The 25,101-nt window shown below is 39.1% G+C and overlaps 1 protein-coding gene across 1 annotated transcript in view; it reads right to left on the minus strand.

The window, feature by feature from the left end:
• Positions 1–25,101, minus strand: part of siah2l (seven in absentia homolog 2 (Drosophila)-like) — a 98,310-nt gene that overhangs the window by 6,911 nt on the left and 66,298 nt on the right. The gene's annotated exons all lie outside the window — the stretch shown is intronic.

The following is a 25,101-nucleotide window of genomic DNA, read 5'->3' on the forward strand; positions in this document are numbered from 1 at the left end:
GGTTCCAGAAAGGTTGTAATAATTTAGAATTTTTTTTGAATTTCTTCATAAACTTCAACTAAAATGTGGTCTAACTTGTACAAATAGATGAGAGCACATTATGATTCAATATTAAATGTCCTTGTAAGAAAAAGTATGTAAACCTTAGCATTAGTAGTTCAGTTATTCAGTGAATAATTAGAGGCTGTCACTGTCAATCAGTGGGATGACAATCAAATACAAGTTTAGATGGTCAAGTTATAAAACAAAAGCCTAAGTCTTTACAAACTTTTATGGTAAATGCATAATGTACTTTAATCAAAGAAGACATCAGAATATGTTTCAAAACACATTTCTAAAGTAGGGCTGTGCGATATGACCAAAATCTTATATCCCGATATTTCATTTCATATCACGATATAGTACATTTTCTTTGTATTCAGTGAATAGTTTATATAATCACCACTCCTTTTTTTCATTTAAATTAAAAAAATCAAAAATGAGAAGTACTCAACTTGTAATTATTTCTGTTCTTTTATTTAGAACATTTGAGCAAATGTTTGACTTAGAATGTAAACATAAAATGTTAATGTATCAAATATAAAACACTTTTCAAAAACAAATTACTAAAGGCCCAATATAAAATACTGCTATATAAAATGCCCGACATAAACAAAATGTGAACTGTAGCAGCAATAACTCTCACAACATATATTAAATATAAAAGGATCAAAGCACTAACAACTAAACTATATAAGGCCAATAAACCCTTTAAACAAAATAAATACAAGTCTAACATTAACTGTCAAAACCAAATGTAAACATTGTACTTCAAACTGTAGCAGCAATAAGGCTTATGACAAAAATATATTAAATATATAATATTAAATATAATATTTTTAGGCTACATTCTAGTAAAATGTTAATTTGCACATCGTAGTGTGGCAAATCTCCGTTAATGAGTTACAGCTGATCACCCCGTGTGTGGGACTGGACGGGCTAGCGTGTTGATGCGTCCAGCCCCAAGCACGGGCGATCCTGATAACTCGTTAACGAGATGCCTGTTAATGCAGTTGTGGCGTAAACGTAATGTAGCGTTCTGTTCTTTATTGTAGAGTTCTGTTCTGCAGTTTGTGTTCTGTGATTTACATCCCTCTCAGTTATTTATTCTGTTGTCCCTGTTATTTCTGATGGACTGTAATAGAGTGGAAGGTAAAGGAGGGTCCGGAGGGATGGGGAAGCGCTGTGAAAAGGAGGAGTGGGCGGCGATCTTGTAAGCTAGCTAAGAGAGTTTGTTTTGGATTGCTGTCTGTTGGCGTGGTTGTGGCCAACAGCAACCATTTTTTTTGTTTGTGTTTAATAAAGAGGGAACTAACCAAGTGACCGTCTCGGATCGTCATTCGTCTGGAAGGCGCTACAGTAATTTTAACAAGATTAACGCTGACAGCAAACGCTGCAGGGAAAATTATGCCTTAAGCAAATTGTTTTGGTAGCAATTAATCTTCCAAGCTTTTAACATGCTCGTTTAAATAGTACCTTTACAACTGTAATATCCTACGTGGCCTGCCTCTCAGTTGTAAACTTTCTGCATGCTCGCTCACGTGCTTTTTGCGGAGGTGGTAGAAGAGGTTTGTCGTGTTGGAGTCTGTGGTAGCGATTGGTTTGCAGCATAATTTGCACAGTACCGTTTTCTGGTCCGTATCAGACTATTCAAATCCAAACCATCTCCATACTAGAGGTAGCCCCTCGTTTAGGAACAAGGTCCTTCTGTGTGGAGCTACCTGGTGTTGCCTTGTCTTCATCAGCCATGCTAGTGTGTCTGCATCCACGTGGTGGCCATCAAAACAATGAAAAAAATATTGCCGTAAACAGTTTATTTTGCAACACCACAAACAAACGATAGCGAAATGTGCAGCGATAGACGTTTTCATATTGTCATCCGATATATATCGTTAAATCGAACAGCCCTATTCTAAAGACTCTGGTGCTTCTGTAATCCCCTGTCGGACAGATAGCGCACAAATAGAGAACATTACTCATCATTGTTACTCTCCCCAAAGGTGGTCTTCCAACAAAAATCACTCCAAGAGCAAGGTGTATAATAATCTCAGATATCACAAAGAAACCCAGGCAACTGTCTAAGGGACTGCATGTCTCTCTTAGACTTGCCAATGTCAACATTCCACAGTTCACCATCAGGCTAATACTGAATAAGAACAGTGTGCATGGGAGAAGCTGAAGAAGGAAGCTACTAATCTTCATGAAGAACACTGCTGCCCATTTAACGTTAGCTACTGTAGATTTACTACAAGACCACTGGAAAAGTGTTCTGTGGATGTGTGAATTGAAACAGAACTTTTTGGGATTAAAGGAGTGATGTTACTTTTGGTAAAAACTCAACACTGTATTCCAAAACATTCCAAAAGTGAAATACAGCAGTGGCAATATCATGGTTTGGGTTTGTTTTGCTGTCACAGCACCAAGACTGCCTGCTATTATTAAAATGACTACAAATTCTGGAATATACCAGCATATTCCACGGGAATATGTCAGAGTAGCCCACATATTAACTTAAATGAAACAGGGTCTTGCAGCAAAACAGCCACCCTAAACACACAAGTCAGAATATGAAAAATATAAATAAATGGTTGAAGCTAAATAGGTTTTGTGTTTTGGAATGGCCGAGTGAAAGTTCAGATCCTAATCCAAAAGAAATGATGTGGTGCAGGCTAGAGATACACAGTGGAGTCCATCCTCACTGGGTGCCTCACATCCTGTTATGGCACATGCTTGGCTCAAGATCTTAAAGCACTGCAAAGGGTGGTGAAGGTGACACAGAACATTACCAGTACTGAGCTGCCTTCTCTTTAGGTCATATACAACAACACCTGCAGCCCTGGAAAGTCAAACAATATAATTAAAGAAGCAGCTGCACTTCACACCCCTGCCTTCTGACAAACAAAAGAGAGCCATTGGCACTCATACTAGTAGATGAAGGGACAGTTTCTACCCATAAGTCATGAGGGTACTGAACAGTCATCATAAGAGCAAATATTACAACGTAACAAACTCTGTGTGTTTATACATGTATATTTATTATACATTTGCATTTACATATATATTTACATATATATATATATATATATATATATATATATATATATATATATATATACACACATACATACACACATATATATATATATAAAATTAAATGTATATATATATATAAAAATTACATGCTATTTATACATTTACTTTTGTTCGTCTTTTGTTGGTATTGTATTAGATAGATAGATAGATAGATAGATAGATAGATAGATAGATAGATAGATACTTTATTAATCCCAAGGGGAAATCACATAATCCAGCAGCAGTATACTGATACAAAGAAACAATATTAAATTAAATAGTAATAAAATGAAAAAAAAATAAAAAATAAAAAGCAGAAATAACTGAGTAATGTTAGCATTTACTCCCGGGTGGAATTGAAGAGTCGCATAGTGTGGGGAGGAACGATCTCCTCAGTCTGTCAGTGGAGCAGGACAGTGACAAAAGTCTGTCACTGAAGCTACTCCTCTGCCTGGAGATGACACTGTTCAGTGGATGCAGTGGATTATTCATGATTGACAGGAGTTTGCTTAGTGCCCGTCGCTCTGCCACAGATGTTAAACTGTCCAACTTTAATCCTACAATAGAGCCTGCCTTCTTAACAAGTTTGTCCAGGCGTGAGGCGTCTTTCATCTTTATGCTGCCTCCCCAGCACACCACCGCGTAGAAGAGGGCACTCGCCACAACCGTCTGGTAGAACATCTGCAGCATCTTACTGCAGATGTTGAAGGATGCCAACCTTCTCAGAAAGTATAGTCTGCTCTGACCTTTCTTACATAGAGCATCAGTATTGGCAGTCCAGTCCAATTTGTCATCCAGCTGCACTCCCAGATATTTATAGGTCTGCACCCTCTGCACACAGTCACCTCTGATGATCACAGGGTCCATGAGGGGCCTGGGCCTCCTAAAATCCACCACCAGCTCCTTGGTCTTGCTGGTGTTAAGGTGTAAGTGGTTTGAGTCGCACCATTTAACAAAGTCTTTGATTAGCTTCCTGTACTCCTCCTCCTGCCCACTCCTGATGCAGCCCACAATAGCAGTGTCATCAGCGAACTTTTGCACATGGCAGGACTCAGTCATATTGGAAGTCTGATGTATATAGATTGAACAGGACCGGAGAAAGTACAGTCCCCTCGGCGCCCTGTATTGCTGACACAATGTCAGACCTGCAGTTCCCAAGGCGCACATATTGAGGTCTGTCTGTAAGATAGTCCACAATCCATGCCACCAGGTGTGAGTCTACTCCCATCTCAGTCAGCTTGTCTCTAAGGAGCAGAGGTTGGATGGTGTTGAAGGCTAGAGAAGTCCAAAAACATAATTCTTACAGCACCACTGCCTCTGTCCAGGTGGGAGAGGGATCGGTGTAGCATATAGATGATGGCATCCTCCGCTCCCACCTTCTCCTGGTATGCGAACTGCAGAGGGTCGAGGCGTGGCGGACCTGTGGCCTCAGGTGGTGAAGCAGCAGCCGCTCCATGGTCTTCATCAGATGTGACGTCAGAGCAACAGGCGGAAGTCATTCAGCTCACTAGGACGTGATACCTTTGGGACAGGGTGATACAAGATGTTTTCCAAAGCCTTGGGACTCTCCCTGTTCCAGGCTCAGGTTGAAGATGCGCTGTAGAGGACTCCCCAGTTCCAACGCACAGGCCTTCAGCAGTCGTGGCGATACACCATCTGGACCGCTGCTTTGCTGGCACAAGTCTTTCAGCTCTCTGCTCACATGGGCTGCTGTAATTGTGGGTGGGGATGTCTCACCTACGCTGGTATCAGCAGAAGGATGGTTGGAGGATGCAGTACTCGAGGTGAGAGTGGGTTAGGTGATCAAACCTATTAAAGAAGTTGTTCATTTGGTTTGCTCTCTCCACGTCTGTCTCGATGGCGGCACCCCGCTTCGAGCTGCAGCCAGTGATAATCTTCATCCCATCCCACACTTCCTTCATGCTGTTGTTCTGCAACTTCTGCTCCAGCTTTCTCCTGTACTGCTCTTTGCGCCCTGAGCTGGACTCGGAGTTCCTTCTGCACGCTTGAGCTCATGCTGATCACCACCTTTAAAAGCCCTTTTCTTCTGGTTCAAAAGGCCCTTGATGTCACTTGTAATCCATGGCTTGTTGTTAGCATAGCAGCGTACTGTTCTTACTGGAACTACAATGTCCATACAGAAGTTGATGTAATCAGTTGTGCATTCAACAGCCTCTTCAATGTTCTCACTATGTGACCCAGCAATATATCCCAGTCTGTAGTTCCAAAGCAGTCTCTCAGAGCCTGCTCTGCCTCAGGGACCACTTCCTGAATGAGCGTGTGGTTGTAGGTAGCGCCCTCACTCTTGGTTTGTAGTGAGGCTGAAGCAGAACCAGGTTATGATCTGCTTTCCCAAGCGCAGGCAGCGGGGTGGCGCTGTATGCGTCTTTAACGTTTGCATACAGTAGGTCGATAGTCCTGTTTCCCCGGGTGTTACAATCCACATACTGGGAGAAGGCAGGTAATGTTTTGTCCAGCGTTACATGGTTAAAGTCTCCAGCGATTAGCACAAGTGCCTCAGGGTGCTGCGTTTGTAACTTAGCAACTGTGGAATGGATGATGTCACTCGCTATCTCCGCTTCGCTTGAGGGGGGATGTAAACAATAACAACAATCACGTGTCCAAACTCTCTGGGCAAGCAATAGGGCGCAGACTTACGGCCAACAGTTCATGTCCCTGCAGCAAGTGGAGATTTTAACGTTTACATGTCCTGAGTTGCACCACTTTGTATTGACATAGAGAGCGAGTCCTCCTCCTTTCTTCTTCCTGCAGGTACTTGCGTCTCTGTCGCTCTAACTGTGCTAAACCCGGGTACCTCCACGTTAGCATCTGGGATGGTAGTTGTTAGCCACGTTTCACTAAAACACAGCAAGCTGCATTCTCTGTAGGTTCTGACATTTTTCACCAGCACAGCCAGTTCGTCAATCTTATTTGGTAGTGAGTTCACATTTCCCAGGATCACAGAAGGCACCGACGGTTTATAACGCCATTTTTTCTCAAGTTGTCTCGCTTTTATCTTATCTTTTATCTTTGCGCCGGCTCGGCTGCCCCGATATCGTCTTCTTACCTCGTCAGGTAAATAAGGAACCACACCGGCATGAGCATTTCTTCTCAGTGCTTTAAGCTGACTACTTGAATAGGTGAGTCTCAGAGTGTAAAAATCCATGTCAAGTAATAAAAATAGTAAAAAGTGTCCAGGGAGCAGTTCCACATAAAAGAAAGTGGTAGAAGTGATCAGTGAAATAGAGAAAAATAGATAAAAAGGTAAAAAGATAAAGTCATACACAGAGCTGTTGGAAAAGCTACCACTCGGATGCAGCACCGGAAATAACTTATTGATTTCTTATTATTTATTATAAACTGTTCTGAGGAGATTTTTAACTAAGAATTTCATTGCACAAAGTACACATGACAATAAACTTAACTGGATGGCAAAAATGGTTACAATATTCAGGCTCTGCTTTATACTTTTAACCAATCCTGGCATAATGTCAAATTTGGACCCAAAAGGTCTGTCTTAAAGTGAAACAAACATGTATAGTAGGAGCTTTTAAACTCATATTTTCCCTGTTGACTGGAAAAAAGCTGCTATCATTTGGCACTTAAAAACCATAAATATGGATAGCTAAAGAGTTTTCTTCACTTACCTATGCTATCAACGCTATCTGTTTTTGGTGGTCAAAGAAAGGTTCTTTCACTTTCTGTTTTAGCAGCAGGAGTAAAGTATCACTTCCAAGATGCTTCCATCTTAACGACAAAGAAGAACACTCAAGAGCAGATGACAAGCATACAGTATGTCCAAAACATAACACAACAATAGCAGCTTGTCTGTTTGAGAGGCTTCCATTGCAAGCCTGCGAACATATTTACAAAGGCAAATAAATGCCTTCTAAAGTCAGACACTGCCTACAATTAGTAGTCAAATATTGGGACATCTTATGGATAGGACTTGTATATTCTTTTTTATCATGTGTTTGTGAGTCAATGATATTAATTTAGTATGTATTATTTAGCTGATGGTAATAGTCATCATTATTGCTAATTAATAATTCTGACTGATTTAGACTAAATTAACAAGCATAATAAAATGAGTGAATATGGTGGCAAAAGGGCACACAGCAAAACAAACTGAATTTGGGTTTCTCTGTTTTGTGGTTGGTTGTTGTTCAGAAGTGTGAAATATGAATACATGGAACTACTATACATTTGTCAACAATCACATTGCATATTTGTCTTAGATTATCTGATTTTACCTAAAGAACTATTGTTTAAATGCTTACCACAGAGACCACCTGAATGATCACTACAAATGAAAGCAGAGTTCTCACAGTGAAAGAGAGGTTTCTCTATAGATTCAGAAAATGGTCTTAAAAAACACTATTGCCGGGGTTTAACATTCACAAACGTCTGCTCACTCTATTATTAAACAGTTGAATATTTCTTTATACAACAAAGTAACAAAAGCTATAATGAATGCCTTGCCATACGTATCACAGAAACATGGCTGGATCACTTCACTCAGTACAGTGCAGGATATACTGTATGCTGGGCTTCATCACCAACAAAGTGGGTTGGTCAGCTGCACTGCTTCCTAAATCCAAAGATGGAAGCATTTGTTTTACGCTACAGAATTATCAAAATATGTTCTCCTCATCTTAAACATTTCACTGTAATTTAAAGGCCTTTTCATTCGCCACAGAAGTCTGCATCAATTGTTTTAACTGGAGTTGATATTCCTCCATGTAAGAACTCGCACACTGCCATGTTTGACCTAGATCAACATTTTTCCTTAACCAATAGTTTTTGTCATGATTCAACAATAATAATTTTGAGAGTTTTTAATCAGACAAGGTCTGCCAAGTATTGTAGTGTGATAAAAAGTGAAATATCATAAAAAGTCTGATTGAAGATTAAATTACTGGTCACTGTTGCAGTATATATTTAATACTTCCAAATGTTCCACTATAAAATTTGGATTACTCAGTGTCTCTACTACTTCGGACTTATTAACAGAATTTAAAAATTGTTAAAATACAGATGAAAACAGTTAAATTATGGTCTACAAACACTAAAGAAATTGGAAATATAATTGGAAAACTTCTTTTGATTAGCCGCTACTTGCGAAGGTGTCTAGAATTACCACATAGCCTGAGGAGTACTGCTTTGTAAGACACCAGCAACAGTTTACAGCTCCAAGTCTGTGGCCTCACAGAAGAGTTCATGGTCACAGACACAGGAAGCTCTGCAGTATTGAGAACCCAGAGACACGAAAGTTGCAACTGCAGACATCCAGGTTCAAAAAGGCAGGTAGTGAAGTGCAAGTACATTTCTGGAGGTGGCCGGTGCACGAATGAGGCATAAGGTTCTGGTGAGGTCCACTGCAGTAGGGTAAGTGGGTATTTACTACTTCAAAGTGACCAGGGTCAACAGAGCCCAGGACAAGGAGCAGCAACACCTCATAAAAGAGGAAGTGCAAGCAGGCGTGGAGAAAGTTCAAGCTAGCAGGATACTGGGGATATGACAGCAAGGAGCATAGACAAGATGGGAAGGAGCACTGCAGCGAAAGATCACATGAGCTAGTATCTGGCAAGCAGACTACCATCTGAAAAAGTTCCTAGTACAAACTGTCTATAACACACTACCCAGTCCAGCAAACCTCCATGTCTGTCTGGGGTAAGAGTGAATCACCTTCCTGCCTTCAGTGCTCCAGAAGAAGATCCTTGGAACACCATCTCAGCAACTGTCCAAAGGCCCTTGAAGACAGGCACCATCACTGGCACCATGATCAAGTCCTAAAGGCAATTGCTGACAGCGTAGTTAAGGCCACCATCAGACAAAGACAATTGCTTTCCTGAGAGCCAGAGACAAAACCTGCTCACGAACTGGATTGAAAGCCGGTCTCCTTAATATTGGTAATGACTGGCATATGGAAGTGGACTTGGACCGGATGATAAAGTTCCCAGCCTCGATAACATCATCACGGCTGTGGCCAGACATGCTTATTGTTTCAGAATCCACCAAGGAACTGATTATGTTAGATTTGTAAGTGCTGTGGAAAGAGCATATGGATGAGGTCAACGAGAGAAAGTGTGCCAAGTATCAGGAACTTGTAGACGTTTTCCAAAGGAGAAGCTGGGAAACGTGGCGTGAACCTGTGGAGGCAGGCTGACAGGGTTTTACAGGGCATTCACTCTGCAAAGCATTTACAGTTGTAGGTATAACTAGGAAGGCAAAGAGAAAGGCAAGTAAATTCACAATTGAAACTGCAGTGAAAGCCACCAGGTGGCTTTGGATCAAGAGGGCAGATCAGTAGGTTAATGCTGCTGGGACACAAGACAGGATCTGATTAACCTCAGTGGGGTTGTCTGGGAGAGGGTGTCTGATGTTGAAAAACCCAAAACATCAGATGACACCAGGTTACTTCACTGATATGTCTCAGCACAACCAAGAGATGCATCTTTCATCATCATCTGACTGCACTTCTTGGGATGCTATCAGAATAGTGTAACTCTTCAGATGAATACATACACAGAGACAATAACTTTATATATTCAGTTCTGTGAAAACTTACAGAACCAATCAAAAATTGCAAAAGTAAATGGCAATGGAAAGATTAGATTTAATAATGAGGATCTTCCATATGCATAAATATTCTGCTTATATACCGTTAAAGGTAAAAATATTTTTAAACAAGACTGAAAAATAAACTGTGTTCTGCTATATGGAAAACTATGCTTGAGAAGAAAACTGACCTCAATAACATGAGATCAGTTTGGAAAAGTCTAGAGGAAATATTTACATACAAAACAAGGTCACGCCACCGCCATCTGATGATCTGAATTTACAAGACAAGCTTAATCAGGTCTATGCTTGCTTTGAAAAAAGAAGAAAAGATACACCTCTTTGTCTCCCTTAACTTCCAACAATTCGGTCTGTAACTTTCCTGTCTCTGTTCATTATTGTAGTAATGAGAAGTCAAGCAAAATGACACCTTTCATTGGCTAAGTAAAAAGATTACAATATGCAAGCTTTCGAGGCAACTCAGGCCCCTTCTTCAAGCAAGACCTTTATTTTAATAACAGTACCTAAACAGTTCATGATTGGTCATCTGTAAATGATGCCAGAAATTGCAGTTACCTAATTTACATGTTGATACAGTGCAGACTCTAACTGTAGGTTATCATGCGGTTATTATTGTGAAAAATGTGTTGCTATTATTTCTACAGGAAGCAATCTGAAATGGACATTATTGCAACAGATATCTGGAATATGCTGCAGTAGTTTAACTCCAATCAGAGTCCATAAACGTGAAAGAATGTCAAGAGTATTTTTTCTAAAAGTGGTTTTCTTATGTCTAACAATTTTACATTGTATTAAAGTAGACTATCAGTCTTTCAAACCCAAGAAGGGCATATTATACAGCAGACATACGTACCATGAAGCTTTCCAGCTACTGTTAATGCTCACAGAACCAACTCCCACGAGAGGAACAACAGGGCTACAATCTGTCACATTTTCATTACTGTGACAGACAAATAGGGTAAAAAAATCCTTTCTATAAAAACATTGTAATGAAGAAGTACAGTACACCCCCATAATTCACGAGGGTTACATTCCTAGAGCACCCGCGAATTGTGAAAAACCGCAAATCTTGGATGTGGTTAAAAAAATACCTATTTTTATAGTTTAAACCCTAAATATGTCCCCAAAACACTTCAATTTAATTTCAAACTCAGATTAATACATTACCTGAAAAAAGAATGTAAAGGTAAACCTGTATACTGTACTGCTATGTCTCCCGCAGTGCTAGAACGTCAAATACTGATGTTACCACTATATGTACTGTAGTTCATGCAAGCGCATTATCATTGCCAGAAGTCTTAGAAGGTGCAGGGCATTTCAACGGCATCTTGGGGCTTTAACCCTTAAACTGACACATACTTGGGGGTTAATGCATCCCTGGACACCAAATACTTTTTTGCTGCAATTTAAGTAAACGTCACAATTCACAAAGAAAAAGTGAAATTTTAATAGAACCGTTTTTTTTCTATGCAAAGAGCAACACAATTACTGCAACACTGATCATTTTAATGAACACTGCTAATAAACTGTAAAAACTATTTTAAAAACTACTGGAACAATATGTACAAAGTGCAACTGACGCCATGGAAGAAATTAAGTAAATCACCAAGCTAACTACGCCTGAACTGGCAGCACGCAAACACACAGAGATAAACGCTGACAGTGTTTCAATTCCACAGGCTGGGAGGCTGCAGTGTGTCACACGTGGGTCACAGAATTGCACAGAAACACAGGAGATTGTAGAGACAGGAATTTTATTCAAACACTTTAAACAAACAAACATGTCTCTTTCAGAACTAAAACGAGCTCAGTATGCAGTTATCGAAAGAATATTATTATTATTAAAGAACAGACAAACATCATAGGGTAGTACAACTCCCAACAGGGACTCCCTCCCTGGGGGAGGAGAGAAACAAAGCAATCAGCCAAAAAGGACAGGTGCTGTTCAGGCTTTTAAGTCAACTCCTGCATGCTCGCAAATGGCACTGGGTTAAGGGTTAAGAGGAACAAAACAGAAAACACTCAGCTGGAGATGCATCACAGTCAATCAGCTGCAAGAAGAAATTAATAACTGTAGTGGTGGGGGCCACTAAGATTCACACCGTCGAGAAGACGGTGATTTATTTATTTTTATGACCCAACCCACACACACTCACAATCAGAGACAAAAACAAAGCAATCCGGTAATTAAACAGCAAATAAAGAATGTAATGAAAAAAACGATACCACCCCTATTCCCCTTACAGCGATTACACATTAAATACAACAAAGCACCAACAAAACACACACAGTAAATCATGAAAAACGGCAACGGATTAAATGTAATCAATCAATCAATCAACATTTATTTATATAGCACATTTTCAAACAAAAAATGTAGCTCAAAGTGCTTTACTAAATTAATAGAAAAATAGAAGACACAAGTACAGGTAACCCAACAGAAGGCAGGCAGAGAGACAGGAACTTGAAACACAAATTAGAAAAACTTTTTTTTTTTGCTTTTGGTCACTGGCTCCCTTTGTAAAAGCCGTGCTGACATCCTTTGACCCCAACAGCCCCAGCAGATTACCAATCAGAGCCACTGCAGGGACTGCTGGGAGTCGCAGTTTCAAATTCTACTGGCTACTTTCACCATCCCAAGCCATGTTTCCGCTACAGTTGCTTCCTGTTCTCTCTACATTACGGTATTGCCACAAAAAAGCCATAAAAATTGTGGAGGATATTTGCGGTTAACCTAATAATTATTAGACAGGTTCTAAGAAAAAATCCGCAAATGACTGAGGCCGCAAACTCTGAACTGCGACTTCGCGGGGGTCTACTGTATTTGATTTTAAAGCATAGTTAGGCATAAAAAAAAAACTACTCCTTCAATAAAATCTGAATCTATTTTTTAATTGAATCAGCGTCTTTAAAACTGAAAGTACACAGGCATACGTATGGCAAGCTGTTTTATATTTAATGTTTCCTGCCAATTTTTATCAATATCTACACTCAATGTTTAACTGTTCAGAATTTTAATTAGAGATATCCCTAACTATACTTAGCTGGTGAGAGTCTAAGTTACTGATATCTCTAATTCCATTTTGATTACAGAAAGCAGAATTTTCTTCCTCATACATTTTAAAATTAGAGTTACATACTGTATACCTTTTAATCTGTTTAAATTAAAAATATAACTATTTTTATATATAATGTATTATATTTTAGATTGGAATACAAGTACAGCCAATAAAAGGACTCATTAACATGTTCAGCTTATTTGTGTTTAAATATTTTTAAACATGTAGGCATACAATTGCTTAAACACAAACTCTGAGAGCTAGATTATAGTGTCACTGCCACACTGCAGACAGCCTGAGTATGCCCAGAAATATTTTAATGGGTAGTTAAGGGGTTACAAGCAAATTTACTGATACAACAGGCAAAAAAGAGAGATACAGACTTATAAACTTCAGCAACCGAGTTGTTAAAAGCACCCACTGAAGAAGAATATTTTGGTGGCATGCCATCAGATTACAGCAAACACAGCCAAATCTTGCAGGCTGCACAGCATCTGCACAAGAAAACCTTGCACCTTCTTCTGTCCTATGTGCTTTTGATGTACAACCTACCTAGATTATCTAACCCTTCAGAAAGTGTCTATGCTAATAAAGAGTACAGGGACTTTTAAAACTCTTTGAGCAATAGGCATACAATTAAATTTGTAGTATTTTTATTTGTTAATTAAGAGTATTAGCCAAGCAGAAAACTTGCTAAGGAACTCTGAAGGAATAGATGTAAATCATTTCTGTAACTCTGGGCTTAACAAGTATCAGAATTCACCACACAGTGCACAATTACTACAAACAGAGCTGATGTCTTGCTGTTTATAAAATGTTTATTTTATGTGGGTTTCTCTGTCTAACTCTGTTGCACAGCACTGGGACATAATTTCAACATTTTAAATTATCAGTCATGAAGATTATGATTTTCATATGGTGAATGCATTAGTACATCCAGATTCATTTAGGTGCAAGTGCTGTTTGGCATCAAACATAACTTTCAGACTTGATACTTTTTTGGCTATTTTATTATTTTTCATGTTGGCTTTGCACTTGCGGAAGATTAGAATTTTGTAAATCTCTTTAGTACCTACCCAGAGAACATCCAAGACCACGGATAGATAGATAGATAGATAGATAAGATAGATAGATAGATAGATAGATAGATATACACACACACATACAGAGAGAGAGAAAGTATATACTGTATAATTTTATATATATATATATATATATATATATATATATATATATATATATATATATATATATATATATATATATATATATATATATATATATATATACTGTAGATCCCCGCAAAGTCGCGGTTCAGGGTTCGCGGACTTTTTCTAAGAACCCAACTATTAATTGTTAGCGGAAAGTGCAAATATCCTCCACAATTTCTTATGGCTTTTTTCGTGGCAATACTGTGCTGCTGTAGAGAGAACAGGAAGCAACCGCTGAAGGAAACGCGGTTTGGGATGGCGAAAGTAGATAATCCAAGAGCGTTTTTCATTTATCTTTGCTGCTGATTGGCTGCTACCATGTGACGCGTCTTCAGATGAGTGGGTTTACCACCGCGGTTTGGGATGGTGAAAGTAACTAATCCGAAAGCGTTATTCATTTCTCCTTGCTGATGATTGACTGCTGCTTTGTAACGTGTCTCCAGGTGAGTGGGTTTACCACCGCGGTTTGGGATGGTAAAAGTAGCCAATCCGAGAGCGTTATTAATTTCTCCTTGTTGATGATTGACTGCTGCTTTGGGACGTATCTCCAGCTGAGTGTACTTGTGCTTTCCATTTTGTTATTGTTTTATTTTTAAATGCACACGATGTTGTCAAATCGCTCTGTACCTTCTAAGGCTTCTGGAACTGAGCCTAAGCGCCAGAAGAAGTTTAAAAAACTACAGGAACTACTGGATTTGCTCCGGGAACTAAAATGTTATGCTGCAGTAGCGTGCCACTATGGCATTAATGAAAGAAACGTATGCTACATAAAGAAGAACGAAGCTGCGATGTAGAGTACCGCATCTGTAAGTTTCTGTGATAGTGGCAAAAAAGTAACGACTGTAAGGAACAAAAATATTGTCAGGATGGAATCTGCCTTGGCACTGAGGATCACTGACTGCAGGAAGTACATCCCCTTGGATGGTAACATCATCCGTGAGAAAGCACGGAAATTGTACCAGCAGTTCACTACAGGAGACAATGTAGCAACTTCCTATCACAATGATCCTGAAACCTATAAAAAAAAGCCAGCATGAAACCCCATCAGAAGAAGACCCATACAAAGATATGACTCCTCCTGAAGAAGAGGCGCCACCCGAGGAGTTTTAAATCCTGTGCATCGTACTGCACAGCTACTTCATCATCATCATCAACAACATTATTCATCGTTGGTGAGTACCCGTACATTCAACTGTATTTTAATTGAATTAAATTATGTATTTACTCTACTTATAACAAAGAGAATGACAGCACATACCAAAGAAAATGTGCTTGCATGAATTACAGTACGAATAGCGGTAACATCGGTATTTTACATTCTAGCACCGCGGGAGACATAGCAGTACAGTACAGTAGATGGGTTTACCTTTACATTCTGTTATTAGGTTATTACAGTAATCCCTCGCTATATCGCGCTTCGACTTTCGCGGCTTCACTCCATCGCGGATTTTAAATGTAAGCATATCTAAATATATATCACGGATTTTTCGCTGGTTCGCAGATTTCTGCGGACAATGGGTCATTTAATTTATGGTACATGCTTCCTCAGTTTGTTTGCTCAGTTGATTTCATCCAAGGGACGCTATTGGCGGATGGCTGAGAAGCTACCCAATCAGAGCACGTATTACATATTAAATAAAACTCCTCAATGATATGTTTCCCGCGCGCTGCTTCGCACACTTAAAAGCTCTAACAGCCCGTATTGATTTTTCATTGTTTGCTTTTCTCTGTGTCTCACTCTCTCTGAGAAATACAGGCAGATACTTATCCATCATGCAATACCATCAGGGAGACGTATGATTGGCCCCATTATCTGCTTCTGACGGAGGGGGTGTGAGCAGAGGGGCTGTTTGCACAGTGGCTGTTTGCGTAGAAAATATTGTCATCTCTGTCTTGTCATGGAGCACAGTTTAAACTTTTGACTAGATGGTGTTACTTCATGTCTAGTGGGCTCTAATAATGTTAAAAAACATATTTAGAAGGTCATAAACAGGTTTTCAATGCTCTAACTGCGAAAATATTAGATTTATAAATAAAGAATCCTACTTCTTGGAAATCCATTTATCTGTCTGGAGCGGATCAACCGCTATAAACGAGGGTTTACTGTATAACTGTGCGGAGAATATTTATAAACAGTGTGGGAGAGTTTCTAAGAGCTTAAAATATATAAAAATAACCATACAAACATATGGTCTCTATTTCGCGGATTTTCATCTATCGCGGGGGGTTCTGGAGCATAACTGTATGTATGTATATATATATATATATATATATAAATATATATTTTTTGGTAGACAGTAGAATTCATGGTTCCATCTATCACAGCAAGCCTTCCAGGTCCTGAAGCAGCAAAACAACCCCAGACCATCACACTACCACCACCATATTTTACTGTTGGTATGATGTTCTTTTTCTGAAATGCTGTGTTCCTTTTACGCCAGATGTAACGGGACATTTGAATTCCAAAAAGTTCAACTTTTGTCTCATCAGTCCAAAAGGTATTTTCCCAAAAGTCTTGGCAATCATTGAGATGTTTCTTAGCAAAATTGAGACAAGCCCTAATGTTCTTTTTGCTTAACAGTGGTTTGCGTCTTGGAAATCTGCCATGCAGGCCATTTTTGCCCAGTCTCTTTCTTATGGAGGAGTCATGAACACTGACCTTAATTGAGGGAAGTGAGGCCTGCAGTTCTTTAGATGTTGTTCTGGGGTCTTTTGTGATCTCTCGGATGAGTCGTCTCTGCGCTCTTGGGGTAATTTTGGTCGGCTTCCCACTCCTGGGAAGGTTCACCACTGTTCCATGTTTTTGCCATTTGTGGATAATTGCTCTCACTGTGGTTCGCTGGAGTCCCAAAGCTTTAGAAATGGCTTTATAACCTTTACCAGACTGATAGATCTCAATTACTTCTGTTCTCATTTGTTCCTGAATTTCTTTGGATCTTGGCATGATGTCTAGCTTTTGAGGTGCGTTTGGTCTACTTCTCTGTGTCAGGCAGCTCCTATTTAAGTGATTTCTTGATTGAAACAGGTGTGGCAGTAATCAGGCCTGGGGGTGGCTACGGAAATTGAACTCAGGTGTGATACACCACAGTTATTTTTTAACAAGGGGGAAATTACTTTTTCACACAGGGCCATGTAGGTTTGGATTTTTTTCTCCTAAATAATAAAAACCATCATTTAAAAACTGCATTTTGTGTTTACTTGTGTTATATTTGACTAATGGTTAAATGTGTTTGATGATCAGAAACATTTTGTGTGACAAACATGCAAAAGAATAAGAAATCAGGAAGGGGGCAAATAGTTTTTCACACCACTGTATATAGATAGATAGATAGATAGATAGATAGATAGATAGATAGATAGATAAAGATAGAAAGAGAGAGAGATATGGCTGGACGCATAAGGCTTGTTTTTAAAGAGACAGATCCGAGCATTGTTTTAACCTCGTTGTATTTAATGAAGACTTTTTCTATTGGATTTTAACCTCCACTTCTGTTTACAGCGATCTGTTCGTAGCGTGCATTGTTGCAATGTTACTTTTCTTGGTGGTTTATTAAATTAAGGATTTTCAAATGTTCATTTTTTTTCCCTGTGCTTAAAATTCATTTAAAAAAATGTTTTTAGCAAGCGGTTCATAGCGCTATAGCGCAAACTCTTGCAGTGTTAGTTTTCTCTGTTGTTCAAGGTTTTCTCAGTGTTATTCAATGTTTTTACATTTAGTTTACTATTATGCTGTGCATTCTATGATATAATTAACTATATTTGTGCTTAAAAATCTTTAAAAAAATATATTTACATACAGTTAAATGACGGTCTGGAACGGATTAATTTTATTTACATACAATCCTATGGGGGAAATTACTTCGGTTCACGACCAAATCGGTTTACGACCATAGTTTTGGAATAAATTATGGTCATGAACCGAGGTTCCACTGTACATACATACATACTGTACAGTGGATCCTTGGGTCATGAACGTCTCAGACCACATACAAATCGGGTTACGACCAAAAAGTTCGCCAAACTTTTGCATCTGTTCACGACCACACACTCGGGTGACGAACAAGCCAGTTTCCCTTCCGGTTCATACGTGCTGATGATTTCCACGTGTTCAGTCTCTCCCTGTGCATTGCTGTGAACTCTTTGTGCTCTATTTTGTTTCCCTTCTGGTTCGTACACGCCGGTGATTTATGCACGTGTTCAGTCTCTCCCTGTACAGTACATTGTTCTCGGTCAGATGTGCATCGCACAGAGGGACTTTGTGGTATAGAGGGTCCCCGGCTCACATCAAGAGGCCAGTTTTAAATAAATAATCGCCGCGCTTGCAGCTTAGCGAGGGGGCGAGGCGGCTAAAGGGAGGAAAAAGAAAAGAAAGACGGAGGTTGCGGAGTGAGGAAGTAAGCAGGAAGCAGTGTGGAAAGAACCGGTGTGAGCAAACACTCGCAGGCAGGCCGCTGGGCAGTGAGCCCAGGCACTTCACTTCCGTTTTCATGGGATTAGTTATTTATTGAAGGATTCTGAAAGCACTGCACTTTATTTAACCAGAGAAAGGACGGCTGGCCGCGTACGGCAGTTAAAAAATGCACCGGGCTTGTTTTTAAAGAGACTGCTTCGAACATTGTTTTGACCTCGTATTAAATGAAGACTTTTTTCTATTGCACTTTAACCTCCACTTCACTTCTGTTTTTATGGGATTAGTTATTTATTGAAGGATTCTGAAAGCATTGCACTTTATTTAATTTGGACATTGTTTTTTGATTGTTGTTTTGTCGATTTTAATAAAAGCACTTGGCACTTTTTTCACCATCCGAATGCTCCATTGTAGTGCCTCATTGTCATGCTCATTACTGAAGGTGACGGGTTTAAGGGCTCCCAGAAGCGAGATGAGAACATGCAGCGAACCCGCATCGTCACAGACTTTACCTCCTCACTTCCTTCATACCAGAATTCGACTCGTGCAAGGTTAGATTTTGTAATACGGATTTTTCAAATGTTAATTTTTCGGTTCGTAGCGTGAATTGTTGTAATGTTACTTTTCTTGGTTGTTTATTAAATTACGGATTTTTCAAATGTTCATTTTTTTCACCTGTGCTTCAAAACTCATTAAAAAAAGTGCTTACAGCGAGTGGTTCATAGCATGAATTATTGCAATGTTACTTTTCTTGGTGGTTTATTAAATTACGGATTTTTCAGATGTTCATTTTTTTCCCTGTGCTTAAACAGTGCTTACAGCGAGCGGTTCGTAAGGCTATAGGGTGAATTCTTGCAATGTTACTTTTCTCTGTTCAAGGTTTTCTCAGTGTTATTCAATGTTTTTAAATTTAGTTCACTATTATGCTGTGGTATAATTAACTATTTTTCTGCTTAAAAATCTTTTAAAAAAATATATATTTACATACAGTTTGTATGGTCTGGAACGGATTAATTGTATTTACATACAATCCTATGGGGGGAAATTACTTTGGATCACGACCAAATCAGGTTACGACCAGAGTTTTGGAAGGAATTACGGCCGTGACCCAAGGTTACACTGTATGTATAACACACATAAATAATTTCTGCAACTCTGGGATTAACAATATACTGCCCCTATTTGCCTGGTGACATTGCTTTCTCACTTGTATACCCAATAAAAACAGAGAAACATTTTCCCTTTTCCCCAGATCTCCCCATGACAGAAATTGCTTCTGGTTATTAAGTAGCTTTTAACATCCTTGCCATTATCCTGTCCCAGACAAATCCCAGAATTACTCCATCCTAGAACTCTTTTTTGACAACCCCTTAAGTCCTGGCACCTCTGAACCTTTAAAGGGTCTGGTCTCCAACAAAGCCTTGTGCTTTCCATTCTCTTAAAGGTCTTGAAGGGCAGGTGCTTTGTTCTGCCTCCTATCAAGAGGGTGGGAGAGGACTGGGCTTCTGCCTTTTGAATGAGCAGCGTAGCACTGTTTTTTTTTTTTAACTGTGTAAGGTTTTATCTTACCTAAACTGAAATGTTACATGTCCAAGTATAAATCTATTGTACACTAGCATAAAATCTTTTTTCTCAAATCTATTTTACTAAGAACTTTCTATTCACTGCTGTTACTTCATAAAAAAGCTGCAGATCCCTTTCACTTTATGATTCTCTATTGCTCTTATGGCCACCTACTCTGCAACACACAGATGAGCTGTAGCTTTCGTCTTGTCCGCTAAACACTGGTAAGCAGTTAAATAAATACTGGCACAGCCTTATACTGGTGAGATACAAGCGTAGACTTGCACATTCAGGTGTTGACTTTTATGTGATAAACATGAAAATTATAAAGCTACTGTATTTGTCCAGCTCAATTAAAATTGTGGAAATGTGTAGCTTCCTGGTCAAAAAAATAAACACAGGTTAAAACTAAACTGTAGAAAAAATATGATATTGTTTAAAGAGTGTGCCAGTCTAGAATTTTTTAATTAAAACACCTATTACACAACTACAGTAAGCAAGGTAACATCTTTATTTCGTCTTAAATCGCTTTGATATCAAACTGAAATTAAAGTACTTAATGAATCGCTGTGGAAAGGACAAGAAAAAGGAAGTTTACAAAACTATCCTGAACTCATTTATATTTTATATTCTGCTTAAAGCATTGATGTCTATTCTTTATAAATAATTTAAACATGCAGGCAGCAATTCAGAAAGAATGATAGAAACCCTTGATAGGGAAAAATGTAAAATTATGGCATACCTATGCAGGAGAAAAATAACTGACTAAAATACTGGGTGTCAACAAAGCAGGTATTTATTGATTACTGAATATGGGATTATTAACTCCCACAATCTCAGTGTTTTCTGGGATATCCTCATAACTAGCTCTAACTATAAACTTTTGATTTTACTTTAATCCTTTACAATAACTCCCTCTCTCTATTCTGCTTTACATACTGTATATTGTACATTATTGTATTTGTTTTAAAAGAAAAATATGCAAATAAAAACTAAAGGTAAAAAATACTACAATAATGTAAGTGTATATTTCTACAACAAAATCCTATACTGGTACAATAATGACTAATAATTAATTTTGATAATTAAAAAAAAAAAAATGTAAACAGATAACTCTAAACTGGCCCCCACATGAGCTAGTGCCAATATGTTTATGACAGTGTCCTGTGATGGACTGGTGTCCTATCCAGGCCTGGTCCCTGCTTTGCTCATGATGCCATCATGATACGCGTTCAGATCCAGAGACCTTAAGCTGGCTAAAAGGGGTTTAATGATGGATAAATGGTTAATAATGCCATCTCACCAGTCAGAGACACCATTGCTTTTTCTTTGTGAGTTTATAGTAGAGAGTGGAATTTGTAAAACTGTGAGAAAGAGCAGCTTTGGCTAACAGTTAATGCTTTTTGCTCCTTTCTGTTGGTGTGTGCCAGACTGCACAAGCAATGTGCTGCATGTTGCTTGTTTAAACTAGATATAAACTATTGAGGAAAGGAGCCTATGAAAGTCATAGCCAGTAAAATAATCAGCTTCTCTATTAACACGTAAAGCAATTTATTTTAAAACAGTGTGGCAAAGCGCTTACATTACTATACAAAAAGAGTATATCAGTCACTGTGCTCACTCTTTGCTTCTATTATATCATTTCAAAATTGTTTGCTCTTTTGTGATACAGTTGTCTTTTACAGTTAATTACTCTTCCAAGTAATGTGAACAGATTTGCTCCTGCTTTACATTCAGTGTTACAAGAAAACCCTACAGCTTCTCATGGCCCAGGAAGAGAAAAAATTCATGGTTTATAAACTTATTCACCTTTGTGTAGGCCAATTGGCTGTAGTAATAAACTAAAAACAAGCAAAAACACACACATATAAACTCTGCAGACTGAAATAGCATAATTTATTGCATGTACGGCAAAGAATTAATTCACTTAACAGAACATCTGTCCACATATCAGGATTTTGCCAATCTGGAGTTAAAGGTCTTTTTGATATACATATCAGTACTGAGGCCTTACTTGTTAACTCACGCCTATGGCCTAAGACTTTTTCAGTGCTTTTAAGTGATTAACCCTCACATCTCCAGGGACTGATCTCCAGCGGCTACATACAAATACCAAGACCACCGCTTGATTTAGGTGACAGTTGTCTCTTTACAAAACCACTTCCATTAATGATATTCATCCCTGGGGGGCATTCACTTAATGATTTCCAGGGCACATTACAAATAAGGTAAAGTTAAATACTCTAATGGACCTCTTTCCCTCATTCAGGCAATAAAAAAGCTCCCTTCTGTACCATCAATGTAAATGTTTAAGGAGTGCTAAGGATAAGCAGACCCAGCAATGGCATGTCATCAGCTTTTCCTTTCACTTTTAGTAAAACAGGCATTATAAAATACTGATATAACGTTTTAAGATATCCATAGATAACTTGGCAGCCTAATACTGCTGGTTACCAACAATTTTCTTACAGCAATGCATACCTGTATTTCAAAGTTGAGTGTGATATATAATAAACAGGCCTTAAAAGGACAGTAAATTAAGATGCATGATGAAAAGACTAAAAATAATGTGCATGTTGGCCCAGCACAACATTAGAATATTAAATACAGAGGAGTCAAAGTCGGGGAGTCGGAGTCACAATCAGAAGTACCAGAAACTAAGGAGAAGGATTTATCTACCGACTCCACAGCCCTGAGTCAAACACATGTCATTATAACATAGAAGAAAAATAAACACAATGTCTCCCACAGTCCAAAACCACGCAGGTTAAGTTGATGACACAGCATGCAACTTCTAGTCATATGGCATATAAGATTTGCCAACTACACATGTCAAATTAAACAACTGAAAATCGCTGTTAATGTTGCATTTAGAGATTTTGGGCGGACCTTCCAGGACAGTCATACTCACCTCTTTTTCTGACAGCCATAAGCAGGCTGCCTGACAGAGCTGGTGCAATATAAGCCATTGACAGCAATTTAACCCCCCTTTGTTTTTCATTTGTCCGGTCTGTTGTGGTGCGTAAAACACGAGACAACAGATAGATGGGCTCTTCTGTTTGTGAGGACTAAAGCCTCTGTGTTTAGGGCTGCCAACCGTCCTCATTTTTCCAGTGATATCCTCATTTTTAACGCACCGTTGACTGTCTGGGAGGAATTTATAAAGTTTTGAAAATGTCTGGAAAGTTGGCTCCTAAAATTTGGAAATCCCATTACCAATATCCATCCATCCATCCTCTTCCGCTTATCCGAGGTCGGGTCACGGGGCAGCAGCTTAAGCAGAGAGGCCCAGACTTCCCTCTCCGCGGCCACTTCTTCCAGCTCTTTCGGGAGAATCCCAAGGCGTTCCCAGGACAGCCGGGAGACATAGTCCCTCCAACGTGTCCTGGGTCTTCCCCGGGGCCTCCTCCCGGTTGGACGTGCCCGGAACACCTCACCAGGGAGGCGTCCAGGAGGTATCCTGATCAGATGCCCGAGCCACCTCATCTGACTCCTCTCGATGCGGAGGAGCAGCGGCTCTACTCTTAGCCCCTCCCAGATGACTGAGCTTCTCACCCTATCTTTAAGGGAAAGCCCAGACACCCTGCAGAGGAAACTCATTTCAGCCGCTGGTATTCGCAATCTCACTACCCATAGCTCATGACCATAGGTGAGGGTAGGAGCGTAGATCGACTGGTAAATTGAGAGCTTTACCTTACGGCTCAGCTCCTTTTTCACCACGACAGACCCCTACTCTCTCTTCTGTTTCTTTTTCCGGTTTCTCTGTGGTGGTGGCCTGCGCCACCTCCACCTACTCAAAGCTTCATGATGCTCCAACAATGATGGATGGATTTAAAGGCAGAAGTCTACGTGACCATCATCATCATCAAGCCCTTCCGTGAGAGGGGACTGGGCGGTCTCATGGTCTGGAATCCCTACAGATTTTATTTTTTTCTCCAGCCGTCTGGAGTTTTTGTTTTTCTGTCCCCTGGCCATTGAACCTTACTCTTATTCAATGTTAATTAATGTTGATTTATTTTGTTTTCTTATTGTGTCTTTTTTCTGTTCTTTATTCTGTAAAGCACTTTGAGCTACTGTTTGTATGAAAATGTGCTATATAAATAAATGTTGTTGTTGTTGTTGATGCAGAGCCCGCATCACTGAGGATGCCGCACCGATCCGCTTGTCAATCTCACACTCCATTCTTCCCTCACTCGTGAACAAGACCCCGCGATACTTGAACTCCTCCACTTGGGGCAGGATCTCTCCCCTAACCCTGAGAGGATACTCCACCCTTTTCCGGCTGAGGACCATGGTCTCGGATTTGGAGGTGCTGATTCTCATCCCAGCCGCTTCCAACTCAGCTGCGAACCGATGCAGAGAGAGCTAAAGATCACGGCCTGATGAAGCAAACCAGACAACATCATCTGCAAAAAGCAGTGACCCAATCCTGAGTCCACCAAACCGGACCCCTTCAACACCCTGGCTGCGCCTAGAAATTCTGTCCATTATCAATATCATTGTAAAATTTGAAAGCCATATACAAAGCAGCAATTGCAGAAGAAGTGCATATACTTTTTTCTCCCAGAATCTTCAATTCCGGCAGTAAACAACACAGATATTGACGAGAATAGAAACAACCTTTCAAGTTCTTGGCTTTTGTCTGTCCAACTTGGCTTTTTCTCTTCATCTTTTAAATTCATCTTTATCTTCTTAATGACTAGATAGTTCATTGTAAATGTTGTTCCTTTACTTAAATATTTTTAAACTTAAATCATCGTAACTAAATGAATTTATTCAAAATCGAAATTTACAATTTCATGTTTTATACGGGAGATCTTATTTTCAATTCTTCTTTCAGCAGCTTAGTTAAACAAGAACTTTCATACTTGTACATCCAGGTACAGTCTGTCATATTTAAGCACGAGTACTGCTATTCAATATTGTAATGGAAAATATTGTTATTACCACTCGTAAATTGTAAATGAATGAGTATACTATTAAAGTTTCAGTTAATTTAAAAAAAAAAAAAATCATACATTTATTCTGACATATAAATTTTGTATTTTTTAGTTATCAGTTGATCAAGTAATAGTACACCTTTTCAAATAATTTAATATTTTCATAATTCTTTCATTTACATAAATTCAGGAGTATACATTATGCCAAAAATAAAGTCAAGTTCAGA

This window comes from Polypterus senegalus, chromosome 10, assembly GCF_016835505.1.
Source record: "Polypterus senegalus isolate Bchr_013 chromosome 10, ASM1683550v1, whole genome shotgun sequence".
Taxonomy (NCBI): Eukaryota; Metazoa; Chordata; class Cladistia; order Polypteriformes; family Polypteridae; genus Polypterus; species Polypterus senegalus.